Genomic DNA, 21080 nt, shown 5'->3' with positions numbered 1-21080 from the left:
TCCCAAGAAAAGGGAGAAATTAAACATGCAGAAGTGTACGCAGAAATGTTTAACAGTTACGATTCCATCATGGTAAGCATCATGATTAAAATAACTAAGAGAAATGAAGTTCATGTGAAGGCATACAAGGAAAGGTAATCAAAATATTACTCAAAATCTATTTCTTCTAACAATTTTGTATCATGTTTTTCTTAAAAATTCTTAATCATCCAACATATTTATACCACTGTTTTCAACTTTATTTAGTTGAAATATTCTATATTTGTCTGTATATATATAAAGAACATTTTCTCATATACATAATTATATACCACACGTTAAATCATTTTATGTTGTTGCTGATACATACCATCAGTTAATATTATTGCCAGTAGGGAAGGATAACCCATAGATGTTTCAGTTTATAGTAATGTCCCAAAGAACACTCAGTAAGTTCTTAGATTTGATTAGAAGTGTGTGTGTGTATGTGAGTGTGTGTGTGTGTGTGTGTGTGTGTGTATTTTCAGGTGTGAAAGAACATTTTGAGAAATTCGGATAATTTTATGAAATCTAAACAATTTATTTTATTAATTGGATCCAATCTCAAGTGTAGCTCTTATTAACTACCAATTAACGTACTCCATAGTTTTTTTTTTTTCAATAGATCCATAACAAACTTACTGGAATTTAGTCTTGAGCCACACGTATGGTTAGAAATAGTGTTCCTATAAAGTTGTGAACATCTTTCTGATGTATTTCTGGTTGGCTCAAATGATTTCACAATTCTGTTTGTAAGGCAGGATAGGAAAATCTTTGAATTCCAAGTTTGTAAATGGAGGTTTGTGAAAGGTTTCATTAAGTTAAATATCTGGTTAATCATATGCAAATACCTAGTCATCTGTGTTCATTACTGGTTAGTCTCATACCTTTTTGAATTGAAATGGTTCTGAGTTTCTTCTTACAAGAGCTCATCACATGCTAGTCAAAATTCCAAGCCCTTCACATAGAGTACCTCGTTCAGTCCTCACAACAACCGGAAATCACTGTGTGATTCTTAAAATTCTGGAAGTTTAGAATTTCTATATAGCACACCAACATGCTAGTCTAACACATATTTTAGACAAAATTTTTTTAAAGCTGTATTTTTCTTTGCTTTAATTCAAATTTATATTCATGCCATTTGGGGATCATCGATCCATTGAAAAGTCCACTATCTGCTTTTCTATATGCCAAACCAAGCAAACACTGAACCATACAGCAACCAAGAAACCATTTTTGTGAAACTAGTTATTCACAAACATTGGTTACAACTTAGTTTCTAGGAGTATGTTACATTTTTATTTTTTGGACCATGGGCAATGATAGTGTATAAAAATGCTTAAAATTGATTAAACACATTCTTTATTTTGTGTTTTTCTTCCCCCCCCCCCCCATTTTTTTTCCAGTCTTGTTAGGGGGTCAGAGAGGTTTTGTTTTATTTGCTAGATGGTTGGTTGGTTTCATGACATTTAAACTCATTGGACTTAAAGGATTATGTATTGATTTCATCCATTTATTGCAAGCTACTATTAATGGAAAAAAATCTAAACTGACCCTAAATTCATGTCAGAGTTGGGACTGTTAGTGTTGAAATAGCTCAGTTGATGTGAAAATTTCAGTTTGTCATGCTTCGTTTTAAAAGACTTACTTTACCATCACATTGCTAATTCCAGCCTTAATATTAGTGTATAAATATGAGTCTTTCCAACAAAGTTTATTTGTGAGAACAAATGATTTAGGAAAGCAAAGGATTTAGATACAGAATTACTTTAGAAATAATGGCTGGTAGATTCGTTCTCATTTATTTATTTTAAAAATACTAACATAGTAGTTGAAGCACTTGGTTGTGTTCTAGACTCTGCATAATATGTGAAGAAGTCTAATGTATGATTAGAATGGCCTAAATGAAACTGAACCTCGAGCCACAATTTTTATGAATTAAACTTTACCATCCAGGATAAGTCCTTGATTACTTATTAATCTTAGGTGCCTGCTCCATAATTGATTTCAAGTTTGTTGGTATCCTGTTTTTCTCCATCTTCTTCTGAGCAGATACAAATTCAGGTTTTGATGTGCTGTAAAATGAGAAATGTGACCTTTCATGAAATATTCCCTTTAGAGTTGACATGCGTGAAAACTTACAAAAGCTTCTTATCTGTTGCTAAATTTGGAGAAGAAAAAAAAAACTCAGAAAGGAAGTGTTTTCCCCCTGCTACACATAAATAAAAAAATTACATGCATAGAGAATGCATGATACAGCTCCAACCCTAAACTTTAAATATTCACATTAGGTGAAATTTGAAATTTTCTGGGTGACAGTATACTTGTATGGTAGGTTTTCTTGTTTGAGAAAATCATTCGAGAGCTAATAATATTTGTAATTTGTGACCTTGTTGTAATTGGGAAAAGTCACTATTTTTCACATATGTAAGATAATTTGACCGTTATTGAATGTGCCATTATGCTTGCTGTCTAAAAAAACAAAACAAAACAAAAAAACAAAAAACAAAAACCTAAGCAATCACATGCAAATTAATGCTAAACATTATCTTTTTGTATTTATTAAAATTAATTTAAATATATTTGATCTGAAAATTGTGTTCTTTGTACTCTGGTCATTCATACATGTTTGCTTACAAGAATTAAATTTATTGTAAATGTGATTTTTTTATATTGGGATATAACAGTGGTATTTTGTAATAGCAATTTTAAATGTTGTTAATTTCCATATTTCTTTTTAAAATAAAAAGCTATAAGGTGACAAGGAAAGTATAAACCTACCCTGAAATTTTAGGGCGGGGGGGTTCATGAATTGCTAATGTGGATTCCTTTAACACGTCAAGAAAGTGGTGCTGTGGAAAATATAAGTTCACCCAGAAAATTGACTACCTTCTATCATAAAAGTTCACATTTACATGACAGCATTCAATAAAATAAATAACTTTTTTTGTTAGATAGACTCAAGTTCATCATTCTGTTTGTAAAATGGGGAATCTTGCAGCTTTCTTATTCTCTTAATTTAATGCAATATTATTTAAATGACCTATTCAATTATTATTGCAAGTATCACTGAAATGCAATACTTTTAAAAGTAAAAAGGATATGATAGCAAAGCAATTTTTATCAACATGGTAAGTTCTCATGTAATATTTCTCAAGTCTACCCACATTTTAAAATCACCTGAGGACTTGTTTTTGTTTTTTGCTTTCCTTTTAGAATGGGGAGGTGGAAGGGCAAAGGGAGAGGGAGGGAGGGAGGGAGAGAGAGAGAGAGAGAGAATCTGAAGCAGGTTCCCCACCCAGCATGGAGCCAGACCCAGGGTTAGATCTTACAACCCTCACCCCATAACCTGAGCTGAAATCAAGAGTCAGTAGCTTAACCAACCAAGCCACCCAAGCACCTCTCACCTGAGTTTTCAAAAAACAAATAAACAAAAACATTGGTCCTACACAGCTTGTCCAAAAGCTTTTAATTTATCTATATTAGTAAAGAAAAAAGAAACGACCATAAAGTGAAATGAATGTTACAGGTTAATTTTTCATATAATCTAGTGAATTTAAGTGACAATATCAAACTTTACATAACAGTATTCATTCTTGAAATATAATAAGCAATTGATTAGAATTATTCTTACTCTTAATTTAACACCCTATAATTTGTACCCTGTGGTTAATTATGAACAATATGAATGTGTGTACATGACAAATGTCATTTTCAGCCTATGGTTTTGAATTAAGTCTTTAAAAAATTATTTAGATGAACATGTTTTTGCTGCTATTTAATTTACTTAAATTGAGGGAAAGTGCACTCAATTTAAATATCGAGGGTATTTACCCTGAGATGCCCCACGATCACATCTCAGTAAAATTATAGCCAGCAAAATGCTACGTTCTTCAACAGTATTCAGCCAGTTTCCCCAGCACCAATTTAGAGTCCAGGCTCCGTCAAATTCATGTAGATGAAAGCATGCCATCAATGGAAGCATTTATGTCACCTTTGCTCTCAAGAATTCAGGAAAGAAGCAAGTGAGGTTTCAAAGGGCTTTCTCTGGAGTTAGGAGTTTTGTCCCATCTTTAAAATGTAAAACCCAGAAAACTGCTGAGAAAGCAATAAGACTCAAATAATAGTAGTCCCTGAAGATTGTTACACTGCCACATGGAAAAAGGCTTATATTCTCAGGTCTGGGGTCAATACTAACTCTTGAAGGTTTTCTGATATAGACAGAAAACTAGAAAAGTGGAACCACTAGAAGCAAGTGGTAAAAATAGCATTACATCCCTTGATTGCCCCTTGAGAAAATGTTGATTTTATCCCAGGTTCTTGGTTTAAGAAATGAAAAAAATGAATATTTTTTAAAATGTTAACCTTTCTCTAATGCACATTTGGAAGCTTTGATTAATTGGTGTCCATTTACCTGGAAAATTCACTCCTGTGGAACAGTTTATTCCATTTTAATGGTTTAAAATCTTATACATTTCCTCCATGAATCAATAAAAATAGTCTTTCAAAGAATTTCTAAATTCTGCCTTCACCTCTGGAAACGTAAAAACATCTAAACTAATAACTGAAAAATATCCGTTTTGAATTGCTTGTACACTTAACTGTTTAAAAGCTAGCTCTCCTTCCAAACTAAAATGCTCATGAAATCTCAGATAAATGTAAAAATGAAAGAACTGCTCAGTCTTTGAAAGTCATCACGCCTGCCCCCTGGGCTTTACAGGAAGACTTCACGATGGGCGTGTGTAGGGGTCACCCCAAGGCTTATGTCAAACTCCACTTCGTGCCAGACAACAGGGTCTGTACCTGGGGAGGAAGTGTTCATCATTCTCTTATTCTTTCTCTTGTTTTAAACTTTACCTACTATTGATCATTACATTCCTCTTTTGGATGTTCCAGTATCCTAGCCGGGAATGATAATGAACATTTTAGCTCCTCCAGGTAGCTCTAGGTTGTGTTGAAGTTCCAGTACTTTACGGAAAGTTAGGGCTGCTTCTTGAGTCAGCATCTTTGCCATGACTCCTTTGCCCAAGAGCAAGAGCAGCCTCCAGCTACCCTGAACACAGAAGGAACACAGCAGAAGGATAGATGGTGGCTCAGAGTGACCATTGAAGCCTCCGAAGTCAGGGAAGGTAGGACTGGGTTACGGGCTTTACAGATGTGTTAGAGTAACTACTCAGTGCCTGTGGAGCTCCATTCAAATTTCTTAGTACAATAACTAGTCTGATCAGAGCATTTTGGTTCAATCAGCTCTATCATCTAAAGTAAAAAAGAGGGGCACGTGGGTGGCTCAGTGGGTTGAGCGTCTATCTTTGGCTCAGGTCATGATCCCAGAGTCCTTGCTCAGCAAGGGGTCTGTTTCTCCCTCTCCCTCTGCAGCTTCCCCTGCTTGTGCACTTGCTCTCTCTTTCTCTTTTTCTGCCAAATAAATAAGATCTTTAAAAAAATAAAGTAAAAAAGATAAACACAGCTGCTGAGCCCAACCCTCTCTGCGGGGAGAAGGCAGTGTTGAAGAGGGGCAAAGGTTCAGCATACACCTCAAATACTGGCTATTACACTCAAATAATATACTTTTTTATACTTTGGAAGACTTTTATACTTTCATTAATGGAAGACTCCATTAATGAAAACATTTAAAAATACATTAAAAAAAGGACAATTAAAAGACTAGTGTTCCCAGTGCTTATATATCCCATTATATTTTCCATTCGATACAAATCAACTACTTACGGATGCTAAAATTTGTAACTGAGATGTTAAGGTGCATATGTCTGCATCATCTATGTAACCTAAAAATATAATGAGCATGGAGGAGAGCAGAGAACACAGGACTTTCATCGATTTTGCCGTAGACATCTCCACTGTCAAAGTTAACGTGTGCTTAGTTTACACTGGGGTGAGAAGTCATCTTCTTTATGACCACTGCCCTTATCAGCATTGCCCCTCAAGACGAATGGAGGTGACTGGTGACTCAGGTAAGTGGGTCCTGATGTAGAAGTGGGGTCCTCCTAGAAGACAAATGTTTTTCATCACCAAAGAAATTTATTAGGAAATACAGTCTGATAGAAAAAAATTCTTCTTGTTGGAAAAAAAAGTGAAAAAGAATGATGTTTTCATCACACGATGTAGAAGAGGTTCCATAGGTGTTTTTTTTTCCAATTTTTTTTGTGGTAAATATATATAACATATGTACTACCTTAACCATCTTAAGTGTACAGTTTAGTGGTATTAAGTATATTCATACTGTTGTGCAAACATCGCCACCATCATCTCCAGAACTCCTTTCATCTTGCAGAATTGAAACTCCATACCCATTAAACCATTATTCCCCACAAGCCCCCTTCCTGTTAGCCCCTGGCAACCACTGCTCTATATTTTAATCCCCGTTTTTCCACCACATCCCAGGCTCTAATTAACCCCCATTCTACTCTGCTACTATGAATTCAGTTTTTTAATGAAATTATTTTTTATTCCATATATAAGAAGACAAAACTTTTTTTTCTGTTTGTTTAATTTATTTAATTTATTTATTTGTGATAGTCATACAGAGAGAGAGAGAGAGACAGAGACATAGGCAGAGGGAGAGGCAGGCTTCATGCACTGGGAGCCCGACTTGGGATTCGATCCGGGGTCTCCAGGATCACGCCCTGGGCCAAAGGCAGGCTCCAAACCGCTGTGCCACCCAGGGATCCCAAGAAGACAAAACTTTTATGTCATCTTTGCTTTAGAGGATTCAGAAAGAAAGAGACTGAGATATCAAAGCGCTCTCCATGGAATTAGGATTTTTGCCTTCCCTGTTTCCAGGACTAGATAGAGACTAGAGCTTAATATCAAACAAATTATTCAGGCAAGGAATAGTATAGAGCAACCACAAACAACATGTCCCAGCTGCATGAACAGAGCCCAAACGAGGGGACGAGATGAGCGGAGTGGAATTGGAACACCTGTTGTAAGTGAAGGAAATACAGTCCCTATTGATGAACCAGAAGGAACTAGAAAACTTTCATTGTCTTCATTACCCCTCATAATGCAAGCTGGAGAACACTAACATTACATAAAATAGGTAAGATGAAATCAGATTTTGAGAATACAATTTTATTTTAGTAGCAGAAGACAGCGACAAAATAATTACTCTTGGAATTTGGGAAGTGGCAATCAGGAATTGAAGACCTGGTCTTCCCTTTATTCAAACACTAGAATTGGCCATTTTTCTGATATTGAATGCTATGGTTAATTGTGCATGTGGTGTTTTGCTGCTGCTTTATTCAAACATCATTAGTTGGGGTGCTTTTCTATCATTTGGGAAATTTTGATGCAGGACTAGTGGCCACATCTCACATTTAATATATATGTGAGTTATTTGGTTAGCAAGTTTCACAGCAGTACAGTGCTAATTTCTGAAGGAATGATTTTATCATTTCACTTTCCGCTCAGAAGAATGGAGCTTGGTTTCTCCAGGGTATCACTATTAATGACTTGGTAAGCATACGTCATTAGTAAGCGCACGTAATTACGGTTTCTATGATACTGAGCTGAGCCCCAGTCAGTATTTTAAATACTGGGCTGAAATACTAGATCATAATTTATAATTTATTATTTTATTTGAGCAAGGCAGAGACACACTTCTATAACATTTCTTAAACTTAACACTTCTTAAACTTATATTGGGCAAAGAGGCTTTGAGTCATTTAGTGTTTGCATTTCTCAGCTATTTCACAAATAGAAGCTGCATTGGAGGGGAGGGGTCCCGTTTTTGCATGAAGCTCTTGCTGTTTCCATGGCCCTCCACTGACCTGGACTGTGCATGAAACACAGTCACCTTTGTGGAAAACCTGTGCTTGTTTGCACGGCCCCATTCGTATCAGTGGCCTGCTGTGTTGCCCACACTTAATATTTGTTTTCCGCATTAATCTGTAGTAACCTTAATGGCAAGGATCATGGCCATCTTCTGCCAAAAGTGATTGAAATTCAGTGAAATTCTTTGAATCTGTGGGTTGTTTCTTTGATCAGGGCTGGAAAATTTTCAGTCACTGTATCTTTCAAAACCCTTCTTTCTCTTCTGTTCTCTCCCCCAACCCTTTCTGGAATGTTCCTTAGATATATGTTAAGTCTTGTCATTGTATGTTTCATGTTCCTTAGCCTCTCTTTTTGGTTTTCCGCATCTTTAACTCCCTGTGCTACATTCTGGATAGTTTCTTTTGAGCTAAGGCTTCATGACTTGCATTAAAAAACAAACAAACAAAAAACACATTTTTAATATTTTGAATTTAAAATTCCCTGGTCTTTGCATTAACTTACAGTCATTATAAAATTTTCAAGAGGAGTTAATGTAAATATAGATAATTTACATATTCAATAATATTTCACAAAAATCGTGTTAGCCCATGGGGAACCTCCAGGCTGAAACTCTGATCTGTGGCAGAGGACTAGAAGGTTCTCAAGGAAGCTAGCTCAATGGGTTGCCCTCAGGTCCTTGCCCTTAAGAGTGTCGTTTGCTTCATTTTCTGCATGTGGTCGCAGTCCTATGAAACAGCATGGGTAAGTGAATGTCACCATTTTAAGATGACCTTCTGCTTACATTGTTTTTCCAATGCTCTATTGCAGACTTCAGTTCTTTGTAGATATTAAATGATCAATAAATGTGAACAGATTTCTGGACCAAATAAGTCCCTAAAAAGAAACTCTGACAATTGACTTCAGCCAGGTTTTACTTGAAAACTCAAAGGGGAACACCTGGGTGGCTCAGCAGTTAAGGCACCCGCCTTCGGCTCAGGTCATGACCCCCAGGGTCCTGGGATCGAGTCCCGCACTGGGCTCCCAGCATGGCGCCTGCTCCTCCCTCTGCCTGTGTCTCTGCCTCTCTCTGTGTCTTTCATGAATAAATAAATAAAATCTTTAAAAAAAAAAAAAGAAAGGCTCAAAGGGAAGTGACTTCATCTTGATGATGCCGAAACATTCAATCTTGAATCATTCATTGTGAGAGTTGTGCCTTCTATTATTCAATTGAATAACAAAGCAGACTCATCTTATTAAAGAGATAAGCGCCTAGAAGACATCTTCAGATTACATACGTCAGGATGCAGCTGGGGCCATCGTGTTAGTATTTGCTATTAAAAAAAAACACACACTTCATTTGTAATTAGCTGCTCATGGAAAAACTGCAAGTATCACCATAAACACTGAAATATGAAACTAAAAATTCAGTGCCGAGAGGAGACAAGTACTCAAAGACATAAAGTCTAAAGGAACTGATTTTGATTTTAGGTTTGAAGAAATCAGAACTATTGAATATAATTTTAGGAAAAAAAAACTCTAAGAACATGAGTATGCTCATGTGAGCTCTGGTCACAATTTATAGGGCAGTAAAGGTGCATACTTCATAAATAAAAATATAAAGAAGTATTTCTCAAAGTAAACCTGTGGCACTATATTAATCCTACCTCAGTTGCAGAAAACAGTCTACCTAGGTATTTTAAGCAGGAACTGACTTACTACAAAGTTTTCAAATTGCCTATGGAATTGTTAGGAAGGCTAATAAAATAGGGGATGAATTTTCAGAAAAAAAAAAAAAAAGTCAATATCTACACTGGAGGACCAGGGCAACAAGGCTGTTATCTCTTCTATGAGTAAGAAATTATTCAAGATCCAAACCACCACTGCCACAATCAAGAAGATTGCTAATCAGGAAGCTAGGATGATATTGTTTGGTCCAGGACCACCTTGCACTACATACAAGTTTTACCAGCTAAATTCTTATTCTGTGTCCTCTTAACATCTATCAGGTTAGTCACTGGGATGTGTGATATTGCTGCCACCATAATAAAATCAACCACCATGATTGATTCTGCTTGCCCACAGAAACAGCTGAGAGAGAAGCACAGTCTTCATCTTGCATCAATTGGCCAAATCTCACAGAATTGCATCTGATTGGTCATATATAAATCATCCAGGACTTGTGTTATGTAATATTTAGCTTTCAAACTTCCAAAATAGGGATCCCTGGGTGGCTCAGTGGTTTAGCACCTGCCTTTGGTCCAGGGTGTGATCCTAGAGACCCGGGATCGAGTCCCACATCGGGCTCCCTGCATGGAGCCTGCATCTCCTTCTGCCTGTGTCTCTGTCTCTGTCTCTCTCTCTCGTCTCTCATGAATAAATAAATAAAATCTTAAAAAAAAGAAAACAAAACTTCCAAAATATAGGAAATCACTCTACTACTAGCTTGCTTTGGCTATTCTATTTCTACAAGCACCCTTCTCATATTTAAATTTACAGAATTTTTTAAAAACCTACAAATAACAATAAACTCATACAAAGCACAATGAAGCCAATACTGAACAGCAAAAAGTGCCTTCAAGAACTCTCCAAAAGGAAAAAAAAAATAGTAGACTTTGAATTTTTTCTTTGGGAGGTGCTCAGTCTCAGTCTTTCATTAGTACAGTCATAATTCTATGTTGACATTCATAACTGTATAAAGCCTATCTCCACAACTATAGGCCATGTGAAATATGGACAAAAGGAGGAGAGAAACAGAAAGTAGGAAAGAAAAAATATATATAATAAGGCAAGAGAAATTATGAATAAATACTTCTGTTCATTGTTTTCCAAATGACGATGAAGCTATGCTTCATAATTATAACTTTTCTCCTAGTCATTTCATGTTTACTTTGTTCTCAACCACATTAGAGGCACTGGCATCTTGTGCCCCTCTCGAATAATATAGGTCCCAGCTGGAGATATCTGACAATTGCAGATAATACTTTTCCCCCAGGGAATCCTGTGTGCTCCACGACTACAATTCTTGCATGGAAACTAGGCATGAACCTGCTTTCTCTTTAAAACATAGCAAATTGCACTTTAGAGACCTTCAGGTGTTTAAGGAAACGTTGCCAGTAGATCATTTAGCCTTCAGACTACAGAACTCTTTCCAAAATGAGGTTATCCTTCATTATTCAAGGGGGTTTCCTGGAGAGATAACCGACTCATTATTTATATGCATCCTGAGGGCAGTTTATCCCTATAATGAAAGTCACTCAACTAGAAAAGGTAGTAGGACATTTGTTTCCTCACTTTATCTGAAGTGATCAATGACACCACCTTGACCCATAAAAACATTCAGGTCACCCTCAACTCACTGGCTGGGGTAGGTAGGGATATGAGACTAGTCCTCAGACTTCCTCCTTGAGGGTCAGGGCAGAGTAGGCAATTGTTAATACAGCCTGTTCTACACGGATTAATACCAAAGGACAAGAGTAAAGGTTAATACAAAAACTTAGGAAATTTCCTGTCTTCCTAAGATGGGCCCTGATAATTTTATAAGATTTACTCAACTGGTTGGGTTTGAGAACCTGGAAGACTACAGGTCAATACTACACGTGTGCTTCATCCTGTTTCTCAAAGTAGCATTGCTAATAGGCTTAGTGAAATGCTATATGAGATAAAGTGAACAGATATAATCTAAGCTTCTATCAGATTTATCAGAGGACTCAATGAAGGGGTACAGACTAGTGGAAAAATTCACCAGAAGCCAAGACCGTATTAGAAGCAAGGGGAAGATCATTTTGAACCAATTCTCCACAGGCCTTTCACATTTCTGCACATCTGCAAGGGCACTGGCTGCCTTTGTTTCAAATTATCTTTTCAGACATGTTTGTATAGTAAACAGCCTTGGAAGATAGAGACAGTCACAGTCAAGTTGTTTACAGCAAGTATGATAAAGGTAATGTCTCTCTCTAGGGCGAAAGTCAAGCTTATTCCTCATCCTCCCCCCCCAAATTAGATTCCCTGAACTGGAAATTCCTCTCTTGTGGTAAAACCCATTGTGTGTACACGTGTCTCCTGAATCTCTTTTTATTGCTCTGTAGGAAATGGACTCAGGAAATGGATGCTTACATGATGATATACTGGCTATTGTTACCGCTTTGAGTAAAAAACTGCCTTCTGCCTCTGAGCCAGGAGTCTCATGTCTTCCACCAGAAAATTCAGAAATCATGGCTAGTTAACTTGTGAACAAGACTTCACGGTTCTTGACAAAATACAACCACCACGACAGTAATAGTAACAATAGCAATGATGATACTTGAAGCAACAATAAGAAAAACCCTCCTGCCGGGCATCTTTCCGTGTACTTTAATAATATTATTTTATTTAGTTTGATAACAGGGCCACAAGTTAGTACTATTATACAGAAGAGGAAATCGAAGCAGATAAATAACTGGGCAAATATTGCACTGTTAGTATATTAATATATTGTAGCATCTGATTTCAAACATAGGTCATAATTCTCCGAAGTCTATGACTTCAACCAATGCAGAAAAACTACTACCACTCAGAATTCAAGTAGCCCCTTTACCACTGCACGTCATAGACTACTCATGGCCCAACTCACATTAGTAAGAACACTGTTTTGTTTTTCTTTTTTAAGTTTATATTTATTTATTTGACAGAGAGAGAGAGAGACCATGCATGTATCAAGCAAGGGGAGCAGCAGAGGGAGAGGGAGAAGCAGACAGCAGACTCCTTGCTGAGCAGAGAGCCCCCGTGGGGCTCAATCCCAGGGTCCTGGGATCATGACCTGAGCAGAAGGACAGATGCTTAGCCATCTGAGCCGCCCAGGTGCCCAGAACACTGCCTTCTTAAAAGTGAACCAGGTCACTCAACCAACTCCAAATTCTCATTTCCTTAAGAGTCTATTTTTTCAAAGTCCTCTCGCCACCAGTTATCTTATCATTGTAAAGATGCAGAGCCCAAAAAATAAAAACGGATTTCCTATAGGATAGGAACTGCAGAAAGGTCTAGGTTAGGCAAGTTTCCCAAAGATGTGCTGTAGATCAGCTACCAAGAAAACTAGTATTTCTTCTATAATCAAGAAGCCACGGGGGCCAGAACCAACACTGCTGCCACAATTAAACATCATAACCAAGCAACTGCTATTAGGCCCAGATGCAGAAGAATGCTGTTATCCACAATCCAAATTGGGAAAAAGCCTGTGCCCTGCATCCAACTCCTATGGCGTTAGAAGAGCTGTGAGCTATGGCTAATGTTGATGGAGAAACTTCCAAGTCCTCCAGACTGTGCTTCCCAAGAACAAACAAAACAGGAGATGCCCTTCATTCTTCTGACTTTCACTTTTCAAATCTTGTGTGAGTTTATCTGTTCAGCTGAATCTAGATCAAATCTAGATCTCTAGCAGTACAAGAGTCTGAAAAATGAAGATGCTAGCTAGCCTGGCTCCTTAGAGGCTGATGTATGGGATGTTAGGAACTACTGCACCAAATTATTCATAAGACATTGATTTCAAACGTGGTATAAGTTAGCTCTGCTCCAAATCAACCACAACATTCCAAAAATCACAATTATATGCAGACAGATCTTTTTTGGTTTTTGTTTGTTTGTTGTTGTTGTTTTTTAATTGAAAGCTAGTCAACAGCAGAAAAAGGACTTCACATAGATCTCATTTTCTGATGCCTTCCTGCTAATTCTAATGTAGGTAGAGATGGGTTGGGAACTACCTTTTGAGCTCATGACTACAAACCAGTATGAAAAAGAAAATGATTTGAGATGATGGGGGCCAATTCTTTAAGGAAGGTAGAACTTATATCTGCTATATTGCAGGAAGACTAGGAAAAGGATGCTTGTGGGAAGTAGAATCTATTTGGTAAGAAAAAAATTATGTATCAGACATTAAAATATGATAATGTCAGAAATCAACAGTATTTCAAATTGGCTTGTTCACTAGCAGTTATTTTTTTAAAATTTTATTTATTTATTCATGAGAGACACAGAGGGAGAGGCAGAGACACAGGCGGAGAGAGAAGCAGGAAGCCCGATGTGGGACTCAATCCTGAGACCCCAGGATTACACCCTGGGCCAAAGGCAGCGCTAAACCGCTGAGCCACCCCGGCTGCCCCAGCAGTTATTTTTTTATTTTTAAAGATTTTATGTATTTGAGAGAGAGAGAGAGAAAGAAAGAGAGCATAAGCAGGGGCAAGGAGCACAGGGAGGGGAGGAGAAGCAGATTCCCCACTGAGCAGGGAGCTGGACCCAGGGCTCAATTTGGGACCCTGAGGTCATGACCTGAGCCAAAGACAGATGCCTAACCATCGGAGCCACCCAGGCACCCCTGTTCATTAGCAGTTAGTTATATAGATCTAGAATAAAGGGATTGAGGGGTCTAAGTCAGAATATTTTTTAAATGTTATTGTCTATGTACAGAGCATAATTGAATCTCTCTCTATAAGGCTCTTGAAATTGTAGAAACGTTTAGAGAACTAAATGATGAAATGCTTTAGAAATGTACACTAGGCAAATGTGGCGGAAAAATACCCTAAAATTATAGCATTCCTCAAGCTAAAATGACATCAGCAATGAAGTGCTGCACTGGATAAATTTCCGGGGCTGTTATGTGATAATTTTGTGGGTAGTGAAGGGAGAAATTAAGAGCATGGTACAATCTGTCCTTCGGAAGATGCGCTGTGAAGCGCTCTCATGGGAATGAAAAGTGAATGATTGAATGCATGAAAAGAGAGCAGTTTGTGAACCAAAATACCGATGAATAACGACGGGGCAACTCTTGGGAAAGATACAAAGCCATGGAAGACAGGTGGATTTTAGACTTCAAGTTCAGTTGCCTACTGAATTATAGGAGAGAATGAATGTGAGGCAACTCTGAAATTGTGATTAGAGGCAAATCTATAACAATCACTTTTGCAAACACTTCTGAAAGAGGCAGTGGGAAAGATTTTTAAACAAATAATTTTCAGGCCAATTGAAAAGATAATGAAGTGTGTAGTTCTCTCTTGGCACACACAACAGCTCACTCTGTCCAGAAAATTATAGGGCAAGCAACAGAGAACACTTGGGCTTCATTAAGAAGCGCAGGGCGCTCTGGCCCCTGGGAAACAAGTAGCTCGTAGAGCAAAACGCCAGGAAAGGCATCCACATCCTGCCTATTTGCCTCCTCGTGGTTGTAAACGTTTTAAATTATTCCCTCATCTCCTTCTCTGTAGAAGAAAGAGGAAGTTCTGTTTCTGTAATGAATCCAGCTGTTCACGCAGGTTACGAATAATGGGATGAGTGGGTATGCATATTTAAAGCTAATGTACGAAGGAAGAGAAGTTATTTATGGGATAACAATTGCAGACTGAAAGTCAAGAAAAATGGGATTTGTCTTGCTGAGCTTCTGAGCAAGCAGATCACGGCTGCGTGCGTCCTCACTTCTGAGGTGGTTCCAATGATTATTCTTGGGCTATTCTAGGGGTTGCATAGCGAACTCGCATATGGCACCCTGAACATTTCCATGGGAAGACCTTTTGCTCATCAGAAAATTGACTTAATGGCATATTTTAGAATCAGAATCTTGTCCACAACTCAAGAATTTAGGGACTCGATTAGGAAGGCTCCCTAACATCTCAAAGTACAGAAAATCAAAGGATTAAATCAGCCCTTGGAGGGGTGAACACAAAAGTCAAAAAAAGAAGTTTCACATTCACGTGTAGGTGACAAACTATCTTCCAGGTCTTATGGGCCAGGCTCTAACCTCATTACCAGTTTCAACATTTCAAAACAGAAAATCTGAAATGTAAGCGTTCTGAGCAGCCACAGAAGCCCGGTGGACAAAGACCCTCAGAAGCAAACGTCTGCAGTGCCCAGCTGAGCTCTACCAGAGGACAAGGAGACTTGGCGAACACATCAGAATATCCTGGTCCTTGAAAAATCATCCCTATTGCCAGATGGTTGCATCAGGCACCGTAAGCTTAATTTAAACTAATATTCAATCTTTCACATTCCTTCGTTCTGCTTACTTATGCACCGAGCTCATTTTTCGTCGGCATCTGGCTTCTCGTTTAGGTCGGTCTGTAGTGTGATGATGTGTTGAGACACATGGAGGAGGAACGTTCTTGCTTGCATAATAGCTTTTCTTGTTCTTGTTACAGATGAGCATCGCGATGATTCGGATTCTATACATCCCCTCCACATTTTTATTGCTTGTGAGTCTGTCACCAAGAGAAGAGTTGCCAGCGATCTGTTGACAATGTCTTATTTCTGAATCAGATATTAGGTAGAGGTAAAATCACTCAGGTCACAGGTGGACTCCTGAGAGTCTTTTTTGGAGGAAAGCCTGTATCCCGCACCTCTCTATCACACTATTAGGAAGAACAAAGTCACACATTTATTTTTCTTCAGGTCATAACTTGCTGCTCTAGTTCAACCATAACACTGTTACTTCCTTGTTATATTTCCTCCATACAGTTAATGCTGTTTGTATTTATTATCATAGAGTCTCTGAATGAGATAATATACAGTGCCCAGTATATAAAGATTGTACTGTTCCATCAATGTTAGAAATCATCGACATTCTTGTGCTTATTACTATTATTCTAAATCCAGTCACCCAAAGGTACTGTCACCACAGATCTTCCTCTCTTCATCCAAACACTAAGTTTTGGGAATTAAGTTTTCCATGGTGCAGTGTACAAGTGCCATTTCTGTTGCCTAATTCCCAATTAACTATAGGAAAATTTGTTATAAAGAACAAATAGGGGCACCTGGGTGGATCAGTGGTTGTGTATCTGCTTTTGGCTCAGGTTGTGATCCCAGGGTCCTGGGATTGAATCCCTCTGCCTCTCTGTGTCTCTCATGAATAAAATAAATAAAACATCTAAAAAAAAAAAGAACAAATAGTGTTAATATTAATATATAGCATTAGTATTAATTAGTGTGTATGGTAGTGGACTTTCTATTTTAGGGGATCTACCAATGGTAGAAGACAGAATCATTGTGTGTCTACTTTTAGGGGACAGACTTGCATAAATGATCCATGTTTTGTTGTTAAATAAAGTTTCCATTATCTTTGTAGTTAGCAAAAATGCCCTAATGGAGCGTCACAACAGGTTACTGTTAGACCTTCTCATTGTGATAGTTTGAATTTTTAAATTTTAACTGTGTATCAATGTGTTAATCTTTAATTTAAAAAAAAGTAGAGAAGTGTGTTGGATTCCACAAATCAGAACCATGTGGAACAGAGGTAATGCGACCTATACTGACCTTACTCACAGGAAAATCTCCATCTGTTCATCTCCAGTGCTCCTTGATCATGGGCTAAAGTTGGCCCAGTGTGCCATGACCCTGGTCGAAATGACCATATCTACACATTCAGAGGTTTTCGGAATTATCTTCCATCATCAGGTGGGTGGCTGTCAACAGATTCTGATTTCCAGGCTCCAGCTTGGGAATGAATTCCTTAGGCAACTTGGCCTTGGGTCAGCTTCTGATTCTGCTCTCAGGACCCCTTGGTGGAGAGAGATGGAGAGGTCTTCATTCATAATTTTTTTTTTTTAACTTTATATATAGAGAGAGCACGAGCAGGGATAGGAGCACGCAGAGGAAGAGGCACAAGCAGACTCTGTGCTGAGAGTGGAGCCCAACGTGGAGCTCGATTCCACGACCCTGAGATCATGACCTGAGTCAAATGCTTGGGGCATTGGTTAAGCATCTGCCTTTGTCTCAGGTCATGATCTCAGAGTCCTGGGATCCGGCCTTGTGTCAGGCTCTCTGCCCAGCAGGGAGTTGGCTCCTCCCTCTCTCTGCTCCTGCTCTCTCTCTCTGTCTCTCATAAATAAATAAATAAATAAATAAATAAATAAATAAATAAATAAATAAAATCTTTTCTTTAAAAAAAAGAGTCAGATGCTTAACTGATTGAGCCACCCAGACACCTCAAGAGGGCTTCATTCTTATCAGCCTCCCCTTACAGCCTACCAGAATCCAGATTTAACCATTTCTTTATTTCCTTTTCAAATTCTCTTATTTTCTCTTCCTTTCTGCAAAGTTCAGTTCCTATCAATAGTAACTAATGTTATTGAGCTAGGTTTCCTTTGGTAGGTGCTGCACAAATCATTTTTCACAAATATATAGCTATATATTTATAGTAAGCATCTCAACTGACCAAAATAGATTTGCCTGAGCAACATACAATCGACTGCCAGGGTTTTCTCACAAACACGAAGTGATTTTTGTATTCACCTTATTTGCCCAATGAGTTTTATTGGTTTTTATTTGTTTGCTTTTCATTTTGTTTTCTCTGAGGAAGGAATTTTAAAGAGAGCAGTATCTGAAAACTTCTGTAGAAATGTATTAACACTTTCATGTGTGAATTCTCACAACTATCACCATGTGAGTGTCAGGTAGAACCAACCATCCACTCAGAAAGGGATCTTAGGTATTGACCATCTCAGTGACCATCGGGGCCAAAAGAGAACCCTTATAGTCACTGTGGGCTCTGTTTTTGTGTTTGTTTCTACTTTCATCCTCGGTTCCTCAACAGTTGTTGTGTCCAGTTGAAAAAAAATACATTGTTGCTTCTTCTCTGAAGTGTCCCTTGGATCTTTCCTCTTTATCTCAATGCTACTGTCTTCCCTTAGCCTCCATCTCCTTCCCTTGTCCTCTTGAATGACTTCCTTACCTTGCCTCTCTCCATTCTTGTTCATCTTCCATCTCCCCAGTAGAGTTGCTTCCAAAATCCAGATCTGGTCATGGCGGGATACCATTTCATAGCTAACCAATACACAAGGATAAAATTCAAACTAAACAGAGTCCTTCTTGATAGGACCGTCTCCTAAATTACAGACCATATTTTTCTTTGTCCTTTCCTTCAAGCACTTTATCTCCTACCTGCAGTGGGGAATTTCCTGACCTCCCAGTGGGTTGTATGTATTCCTTTGTTGTGATTTTGTATGTATTTCCATTTTCCCTGGCATGCACTTCATCTTCCTTTTCATCCCTGCCTGTTGAAAACCCTCCGAGACACCATTTTACCTGTGAATTATTCTTATTCTTCTCATCCCATGAATCATTTTTATATTTCCCAGCGTTAGTTTTTGTATTTAAGCTTCATTAGAACTTTAAATGGAAGAAATTATTACATTTAAAGAGTAGAGAATGATGTGTATTGAATAAAGTATATTCATTTTGGGTCTGACAGTCTATCTCTTAGGCTCTGTTCAATGTGTCTGAGATTAATAGCCTATGGATGCCTGTGAGTTCCGCAGCTTATTTTAAATCGTGCCTTTAATAAATTCTCTAAGTCGGTAATTCTTCATGATCTATATATTATACTAATACGTTTTTTTTTCGATTTCTCTCTGATGAAAATAACAAGGAGGTTAAAGCTTACATCTGTTTCAAAAATCCTAATTCTACTCAGAATGAAATTAAACTCCCACAATCATATATTACAATTTATGATCTTTCTTTGCACACTTTCAAGGGTCTGAAATTATGCTCATAGCCTATCCAATTTAAATCACTTGGCGATGCTAATGAACTATGCTATTATGCTATTTCTCCCACCTGGGAAACACAAAAGAGATGCAGATGCCCATTAACAGCAGCAATCTCGGCCAAGCCTGACCACCTCTGCACATTGAACACAGCTCTTTGAAAATAACTTCTGACATACATGGCTGTTTGAAATTTTATAAGCCATTTAGCATGAAAAAATTTCAGAAACATAGATTTTTTTAATGTATTTTTAATGTTTTTGTTAAGATTGTCTTTTAAAACATAGCCAAATGAAAAATCAAAGAAAAATGGTTTAAAAACGTTTGAGGAAGCAGAAAACTTTCAAGACTGAAGCCAGCAGGATATCACTGCATAAGTCAGATATATTAAATGGAGATGTGAAGAATAAATGTGAAGAGCAATGTTAAAATATTTTACTAAGATTGATTAATAATATAGTACAAAATTTGAAATAAAAATCCACTTAGTTTGAAGATATGAATCAAATTGTTAACATATATGCCTAAATATATTCTCTTACTACAAAAAATATATTTGATTCCCTATGTCAAATATCAAGGAGAGTTTAGGTAGTAAGGATTTCAATCGGAAAGGATACAGTTTCCTCTCCAAGAATCTACAAAAAATATATAACTCCATTAGGTTTGTCATTTCACACGAGTTGATGATGAGGGTTGCCTATATGTTTATTAGCATCATATGTTTATGCTAATTTCTAAAATAATTCTTTGTGCAATAGCGGTTCTATTCTTCCAGAAGACCTTCTGTATAGCCATTGAGAACATGTCTCTCCAAAGATCATTTTGTTGTCCCCAAGATTACGTATTCGAGAAACCACCGAGGATCCGACACCCATGCAAGTACATGAAGGTTTATTAACAAGCTCAAGCTGGGGTCCAAGTATACCCCACACAGTGGAGCAGGGACGTGGACCCCGAGGGGGGTTCCAGCTGGGTTTTATGGGCTGGTCTAGGGGACCTCCAGGAGGGGGGGAGGAGTTTCTCAAGTTCTGTTTACATTCTGATATGGGGCTTTCAAGGGCATTGAGCCCTGTTCTCATTCTGATATGGGACTTTCTGCCAGGGCTTGAGCTCTGTTCTCATTCTAATATGGGGCTTAACTGCAGTAAGGTAAAGTTCAGCTCTTATTCCCAGGAGCCTGGGATGGCTGTACTTGTGCTAACGCTGAACTTAAAGTGGAATGGCCTTAATTTTCTCAGCCTCCACATCTCCCCCTCTCAGAGGAACCTAAGGAAGGACCCAATCATGGGTCCAGGTCGCTCTTAGAGTGAGCCAGGGGGAATGATTAAACCAGGATTCGAACCAACCTTGTTGCTGTTCTTGCTCCTGTTTACGTCCCAGGGAAGAAGCAACATCCCATGTTTAAGGCAGCACATAACCACCACCCCCCCTTGTTGTAAGAAGACTAAGTCTAATCCCCTTCTATTTTGAAGGACAACCTCAGACTAGGGAGTCTTGGAGGTGAGAAATAAGTGAGAATGGCACAGTCTTAGCTTTAGGGGATTGTCCTTGTCCAGTTGGCCTTTCCATTCTGGAACAAAGTCCTTGAGAATGGCGTGTGGGTCAGCTGGCTGGACATGGGTATAGTGGACCCAGGGAGCAATCCCATCGACCTTGAGAGCAGTGGGAGTGGTCAGGATCATGATATAGGGTCCCTTCCAGCGAGGTCAAAGTGTCTGGTGTTGGTATCTCCACACGTACACCCAGTCACCTGGCCAGTATCGATGGGGGCCCAGGGGTGGCCCA

General features: G+C 38.2%; 1 protein-coding gene across 1 annotated transcript in view; it reads left to right on the top strand.

Moving 5' to 3' along the window:
- Positions 1-21080, top strand: part of GABRA2 (gamma-aminobutyric acid type A receptor subunit alpha2) — a 179232-nt gene that overhangs the window by 125244 nt on the left and 32908 nt on the right. The gene's annotated exons all lie outside the window — the stretch shown is intronic.

Source organism: Canis lupus, chromosome 13 (genome assembly GCF_011100685.1).
Source record: "Canis lupus familiaris isolate Mischka breed German Shepherd chromosome 13, alternate assembly UU_Cfam_GSD_1.0, whole genome shotgun sequence".
Lineage (NCBI taxonomy): Eukaryota > Metazoa > Chordata > Mammalia > Carnivora > Canidae > Canis > Canis lupus.
This window is presented reverse-complemented; position numbering and strand designations above follow the sequence as displayed.